General features: G+C 38.0%; 1 long non-coding RNA gene and 1 pseudogene across 1 annotated transcript in view; one reads left to right on the top strand and one right to left on the bottom strand.

Annotated features, from left to right (window-relative positions):
- Nucleotides 1-8,131, bottom strand: part of LOC109391724 (uncharacterized) — a 16,170-nt gene that overhangs the window by 4,216 nt on the left and 3,823 nt on the right. The gene's annotated exons all lie outside the window — the stretch shown is intronic.
- On the top strand, nucleotides 2,855-3,817 carry LOC109391723 (nuclear distribution protein nudE homolog 1 pseudogene; annotated as a pseudogene).

Raw genomic sequence — 8,131 nt, 5'->3', positions numbered from 1 at the left:
GGAACATAAACATTCAGTGTATTGCTGCTTTCTTTCAAAATAGCTAAAATTTTTAAAGTTTTGAAACCATTATTTTCCAGTTATTTCGAAAAATAGAAAAACTATGGTGGAGCCCCTCATTTCCTACAGATTATAGATAAATGAATCATTACAATGCTGAACATGAAAGATTTAGCAGAATTAGAAAAAGGACAGAAAAATATTATTTGTCAACGTGGTACTTAGACATCTTTATAGTGCTACAGCAATTAGAATGCAAATATATTTCAATGTCATTAAAAATTCCATTTCAAAAGAAAGTGCTTAGTGTCTGTCTCTTGCACTGAGTGGTAAATTTCTCAAGAAAATGGACTCCATTTTGTTCCTTACTGTATAATTCCTGGCACAGTGTCTCACATATAATAAGCATTGAATTTGTTGAATGAATGAATGAATGATTGAAGGAATGAAAAAGTGTTTAAATCCTTAAATTAGTTTTCACTTTTGTAGAAAAGTAACATGTTTAGTAGAAATTAAAAATGAAGTTGTATTCTTTTTTACTTACCTTTAATTCTATCATCACCCATCAACAAACCTTCCTAAGTTACAAAAAATTCTGAAAATTTAAAATGTAAAATCCTGAAATTTTTAATTCTATTTCTAATTCAATGGGTACATGAACAGTTAACTCAGAAATGTCTAGATTTCAATCTCTACCTTCAGTATTCCACACCTAGACCTCTGATATTTATACAATGAAATATAAAAATAAACCTCTGATAAAATATTATGAAACAGACTCTTTTCTAGCTTCAGACATCAATCCTAAACTTTCCTTTTATCACCTGAATTGAACAGTAGGAATTGTGCACATTACTAAAGACTAGATTTGGTCCACAGTGGAAAAAAATCAATAGCTTGATAGTTAATTCCCAAACTCCTCCCAGCAATGCCAAGAGTGAATTTATCCACAGACTGGAAATGGGTTTAGTTTGCTCTGGTTTTACAACAGGACAATGGATCAGCAGACAGCTTATCTATAATGTCAGCATCACTGAAACGACAGGTGGTAAATCCCTTTAATGCAAATGTTTGTATCCCATACTTTCAAAAGGATGCTTGTCTAAGCTTAAAAGGAGTCATCATTTTAAGAGAGACATTTTCTTTAGAGTTAAGGATGTCAATAGCTCAGCATGAGACTCTGTCTAGACTCCTATAAGAATTAAGCTCTAGTTTTGTTCAAATACAGAACATATTTTAATAACAACCAAAACATTTCACAGTTTTGGAAGGAATGAGTACCTTACCAAGCAGGTTAAAAGGACACGGTACCTGTTGTTTAGGAAGGAACAGGTAAAACCTTGATGTGGATTAGCCTAAAGAAAAATAATCAGGCATAAATCAAGGGTAAAGGGGATGATTATTGGATATTTCACTTTACGCAATTTTAAGGAAAACAGCTGTTTTAATAAGTGAAGTTTAAATTTCTCCTGGATCCCAGAATTCAGACCACATTTATAAATGTATAATTCAGCTATTGCTTGGTTTAAATGGGCTTGGTGGGCTAGGCTAAGAAATGTTATCATTTTTACTCTTTTTTACTGAGAAAATATTTTCCAATTTATGTATCTAACAAGTCAATGAATTTTTTAAATACAACATGATTTTACATTGGAGTTATTTATGCAGTGGTTTCTTTACAATTGTACATAAAATGTTTTTCTATAAAATTGAGTTGAAGTATAAAATACTACTTTATGCCCTAATAAACATATTAGTACTTACCAAAAAAAAAAGAATTAGACTTTTAGAAAACGGATCCACAAAACTGAAATAAGCCTGCTACATTGTTCAATTTGTTCACAAAGTAAAAACAATTCTAAAACAAATAGTTAATTTCTGCTTTCTTGCTTTACTAAAAATGGAAATTGGTTTAAATAGGTATTTTAACCTCAAATTTATTCTTTAAGCCAGCATTAAATCTAATATTGAAAAGTTAGGCCTTTTGAGTTTCTTTTGCTCAGCCAGCTCCAAACACTTTAGAATGTACTTTCTCTTCTAATAATGGCCCTTGAGCCATTCTCTACTGCTCGGCCCGCTTCTGCTTCTTTGAAATGTATTTTTTCTTCTAATAGACTGTCCTTTTCTGCAACTTTAAAAAAGAAAAGAAAAGTTAGTCTTCAGTGTTTATTGACCAATTTTAATTTTTAATGTGTGGTTCATTTACTCACACATTCATTCAAGAAATATTTATTGAGTACTGTGCAGAGATCGCTTGTTGCCTGTTCCAATACCCATGCTCCCTCTTCTAGAAGCCCTGATTTTTAGCTGGGCACATGAATCCTGTAATAAAGACCTGATCCAAGTCTCCCTTTCAGCTCAGCTCTTTCCACTGCAAGGGCGGGGGGAAACCAGAAATGTTATGTAGCAGCTCCTGAGAAATGTCCTCAAAAACCAGCTGGCCTATATTCTTTGCCTGTCTTCTCATCCTCCTCCACCTCAGTTTTCAGAACATGGTTCCTTCTAATGAAAATTCCTATCTCTTGCCAAAAAAAAAAAAATAAGACCCACATCCTAGGGATGACAGAGCAGAAAGCCAGAAGCAGCAGGCATGCCTGAGGCCTCTGTGGACCAGACCACCATACCTACCCTAAACTTCCCACCTCTGGACATTAATGGAAAAGAAAAAAATAAAGTCCTATCAAAGTCACTGTTATTTGGGGGTTTTATAATACCTGCAGTGAAACCTAGTCCTAACTGATACGAGCATAGTTTGTAAGATGTTATGTGTTGAACTAAATACAAGATGAGTAAGGCAGAGTTCCTGCATACAACCAGGTTAAAACTTAGCAAGAATACTGAAGTATAAAGGGCACCAGAGTGGATTATGATACTTTTATGATGTTTTCAAACCAACTCCCTTCTTCTGGTAACAACCACCATTTTCCTTTGGAGAAACTCTTCTCTCATATCATGAGGTCAAATTTTAAACCCCGTAGCTCCATTCCTGAGCCATCTTCAGTTATTTGGGGACGTGATGGGGTGAGGTGAAAATGTAATGCAAGCCTGGCCAATTGAAGTAGTAGCCATTGTGATTCAAGAATGAACATATGGGCCCGTCCTTGTCACCCAAGCCAGGACACCATGCCACAAGAAGAGTGACCTCATCCCCCGTTTTCACAATGGAGGACTCGGGCAAGACCTTCAGCTCTGAGGAAGAAGAAGCTAACTACTGGAAAGATCTGGCTACGACCTACAAGCAAAGGGCAGAGAATACACAAGAGGAGCTCCGAGAATTCCAGGAGGGAAGCCGAGAATATGAAACTGAATTGGAGACACAGCTGCAGCAGACTGAAACCAGGAACAGGGACCTCCTGTTAGAAAATCACTGCCTTCACATGGAGCTAGAAACCATCAAGGAAAAGTCTGAGATGCAGCATTCAGAAGGCTACCAGCAGATCTCTGCCTTGGAGGATGACCTTGCCCAGACAAAGGCAATTAAAGATCAGCTGCAGAAATACATCCGAGAGCTGGAGCAAGCAAATGATGACTTGGAAAGAGCAAAACGGGCCACAATCATGTCTCTGGAAGACTGAGCAGCGCTTAAATCAAGCCATTGAGAGAAATGCCTTCCTGGAGAGTGAGATGGACAAGAAGGAAAATCTCCTAGAATCTGTTCAGCATCTGAAGGATGAAGCCAGAGGTCAGGAGACTTGGGCTTTGTTCCGTGTGTCTGCACCAGCATTGTCCCCTCTCAAAACCTGAAAACATTGCCTGGCATTACCTTTGCCGAAAATCTGTACCCTACTTGGTGTACAGGCTGTGGGACCACACCAGGCAGGCTCTGGCCTTGGTCCCCACCCTGCGCTAAGAACTGTCAGATGTCCTGCCCGGAAAGACCCTTTGTGGGTATTTAAACCCATAACTGGCTTTATGCTCAGAAGGACCACAAGACTTTAATGGGGAGAAAATCCCTGTTGATGGAGTTGCCAGCTAGCCTACTATTTTGGGGACTTGATGGCAGCTGATACATGTGGCTTAGAACTCTGAAACCGTATCAGCATTTACTGAGGTAGTTGTTCCTACATGTCCATCAGTGAGGAAGTAGTTAAATAAATTACATAGATTTATTTTGTGGAATGTTAAACGGTTGTTAAAATGGAGAAGACACACGTATAAAAGTAGTTGTAGAGTTTTCTTGGGAAAGCATATTTTCACTTAGTATTCTACACACCTTATCACATTGGAGTGTTGTTGAAACAATAAAAGCATTAGAGTATCACTAAAAAAAAATGAACATATGAATTAAACATGGCCATTTAGAATCCAGCTGTATTAACAGATCACTGCAAGATACATAATAAAATAACCCACAATGCAGTGCTTACAACAATGAACATCTATCATGGGACTATAGGTCAGCTGGGCCTACCCAGCTTTCGGCTGCAGAGTGAGCCCAGGTCTGCTGCACACTTCTCAACCTCCTTGGACCAGCAACTATCTTGGTCACGTTCTTGTAACATATGGCAGAGGCACAAGAAGCCACGCTACACCACACAAGCATATTTAAGGTCTCTGCTCAAGTCATGTTCACTAATATTTCATTGGGGTGGGAAAAGATATTTTGCCCACTTAGTGAACTATAAAAGGCCACATGACACAAGGAGGGTATGATGAAGTAGAAATAATAATGCAGTTGATTATGCACACATCTTGAGTGACAGGGTCATGGTATTAGAAGACTCCAAGCCTGGGGCTACATGTGCCAATCTTCCAGGCTAAATGGATGAAGCACATGTCCAATAGCAATGAATGAGATAATACATGAAGAGAAGGAAAGAGAGCAGAGGAAGAGATGGATGGATAGACATACTAAGCATACCGAATCCTCTACTTTAAAACGGGACCGTGCCAAAAAAAATTACCAAAAACATTACTTACAAGAGTTGTGGGGATCCAGAAAAGTAAGAAGATTAGAGAAATTCTCGTAGCAGACATTCACTGGAAAGATGAGTAAAGATCATTTTCACCAGAGCAGATATAACAGTGAATTTCAGGAAAGACAATGATGGAAACACTCTAGCAGCCACCTAACGTCTGGTCCTTGCCTTCTGTCACAGAGGCTGAAAAACTAAATACATTCCTAGAACCGTTGTTGTCATGTACATTCTGGTAATCAGATACGAGTATCAGCAGAAAATCTGCTGTGGTCTCTCAGGAAAGCTCTTCCTTCCTCGCAAAAACGAAAGAGGCAGCGTCCGCTCCCACTCCTCCCTACCGCTCCCATCTCTGTGTTCTTGCCTGAAAGGAAGTATGTTGCCCAACTGTAGGGCAGCCATTCTGCACTCTTGAGAGGAAAGCCAGAGTCTTGACAACAATGAGCCAGTGAGCCACTGCAAGCAGTTGGCGCCTCTGATCTTCTCCAGGGAAACAAATAAATCCTTACTTGGTTCAGACTCTGTTAATCAGGCTTTCTGTTACTTGCATCTGAAAGGATTCTTAGCTGATTTAAGCCTCAAATCAAGGTAATGTCTGCTTTAGGTCAAGAACCAATTATATGGCAAATTAAGGAATCTCTGTATACCACCTTACAGTTTATAACACATTTTTGCATTTCGCTTAATTACTAGATCAGAAAGGATTGCAGTTAAACATAAAATCCTTGACTATCCAATTAAACAGTTAGGCTTTATCAAATGAGAGCATAACCTGGAAAGCCCATTGTAATGGTCTAGATGTAAATAGATTTATGTATTACTGTTATGAGAAAGGCAAGAAGCCGTGACAAGTTTTTGAGAAGGGGATTTCATCTATGTTTATTTCAGAATGGACTTTGAAGGATGGACTGAAAAAACTAGATTGGAAGCAAAGACATCTCTGTAAAGAAGCTCTTACTTGGTGAACAAAGGATCCACTGACAAAATAAGAAGAGATTTCTAACCAGGATGTACTAGAATATGCTAAAAGTTAGAAAACTGGGCAAAATATATGAAATATCTATTTTTAGACACTGGAACACAGGCAAAGCAAAAATATGATCCCAATTAGAAAGGAAACAAATGAGGTGAGTCCTACAATTGCCCTGGTTTTATGCCTGGAGGTACTTTTCAGACCTGGTCCACACAGGGAGATCCATGCAAAGCTGGGCTGAGAAGACAAAGATTGAGTTTGGGGAGCATGAGATGTCTAGCATTTGCAATAAGGCATGCTAGATAGGAAGAACTACATAGAAAGAATTTCTAAATACTCTTTAAGTCTTCCCCTGATTGCTTAGCTGTGCATGTGTAGGGTGATGCCCAAGAGGCTAGGCACAAATTAACTACCAGTGGGAAAAAATTACTGGTGAACTACAATCTGAACAACTGCTGGAATTCACAGGGAGTCATTTGAGTTTTAACCAACTAGAATATAGAAACTTCATGAAAGACCTGTGATATACAATAAAAAGCCTAAGCTACTTCTTAAGGAGGGGACAAGAGACTCCTTAAGGTCAGTCTTGAACCTCACAAACAAAGTTTAAGAATGAGCCTCAAAAGGATCAAGTTTATCAGCTACTAGAGTAACAACAGCCTCCCAAAATAAAGCCCAAGATTCTTTAAATATCCAGGCTTTCAATGAATTAGTTTTATAATGCTGCCATAACAAATTAACATAAATTTAATGGCTTAAAAAAATACTCATTTATAACCTCTGGATCAGAAGTCCAGGCACAGCATGATTCAGTTGAATCCTCTATTTAGAATCTCACAAGGCTGAAGTCAAGGTGTTGACAGGATATCGGAATGAACTTCCAAACCCATTTGGTTTGTTGACTGAATTTAGTTCCCTGAAGTTTAAGGACTGAAGTTCCCATTTCCTTGCTGGCTGTCAGTTGGGGTCTATCTTTGCTCCTAGAGCAATGGCGGCTCAAGTCCCTCACATGCTTCCAATCACCTTGACTTCCCCTCCTGCTGCATCCCTCTGACTTTAGTTGGAGAAATTTCTTTGCATTTAAAGGTTCATGTAATTAGACTGGACTCACCCCAACAATCTAGGATAATCTCCCTATCGCAAAATCCATACTTTTAATTATATCTGCAAAGTCTCTTTTGTCATGTTATGTGCATATTCACGGGATGCAGGGATAAGGGTGTGAACATCTTTAGAGAGCTATTCTGCCTACCACATGCAAGAATGTCACATTTACAACATCCAGCATCCAATCAAAGCATATCGGATAAGGAGCAGGAAAGCACGACTCATATACAGGAGGGGGAAAGAATCTGTTAATAGAAACAGGCAGAAATGACAGAGATGAAGAAATTAGCAGATAAGGATTTTAAAGTAGCTATTATAAATATATCAAATGTTTTAAAGAAAAATATGAAGACACTAAGGAAACAAATGAAAACTATCAAAGAGAACTAAATGGAATTTCTTTTGTTGACAATGCATTATCTAAAATAAAATTTTCACTGAACAAGCATAAGAACAGTTTAAACACTGCAGAAGAAAAGATCAGTAAATTTTAAGATTTATCAATAGAAACTGTAAAAACTGAAATACAGAAAGAAAAATAAAATAAACAGAGCCTCAGCAATCTCTGAGATATCAACCAATCTAACATATATGTAATTGCAATCCCAGATGAGGAAAGATTAAACAAATTTATTTCTATATTTAATGAAAAATATCAACCTCATATTCAAGAAGCTAAACAAGCCCCATGCAGGATAAACAAGAAAACCAACCAAGACACATCATAATCAAATTTGCTAAGACAACAATTAAGATAAATTTTAAAGTAGACTTGGGGGGAAAGACACATTATATACAAGGGGAAGGTTAAGAAATACAGTTGACCCTTGAACAACAACACAGGTCTGAACTGTGTGGGTCTACTTATAAGGTATTTTTTTCAATAAATATACAGTCATCCCTCTGTATTTACAGGTTGTGAATCAGTGGATTCAACCAACCGTGGACTGAAGACAGTGTTTTCAATCCTCAATTGGGAATCCGCAGATATGGAGAGCTGACTACAGTGTCTTCAGGGTCATGGCACTAGAGGCAAGTAGTCTTGGAACCAATCCTGCCCCCCACCCACCCCTCCAGATACCGAGAGACAACTATGTTTTGAGAGGATCAAAAGTTATGTGTGGATTTTTTTTTT

The sequence above is a fragment of the Hipposideros armiger genome, unplaced genomic scaffold (genome assembly GCF_001890085.2).
Source record: "Hipposideros armiger isolate ML-2016 unplaced genomic scaffold, ASM189008v1 scaffold_300, whole genome shotgun sequence".
Taxonomy (NCBI): domain Eukaryota; kingdom Metazoa; phylum Chordata; class Mammalia; order Chiroptera; family Hipposideridae; genus Hipposideros; species Hipposideros armiger.
This window is presented reverse-complemented; position numbering and strand designations above follow the sequence as displayed.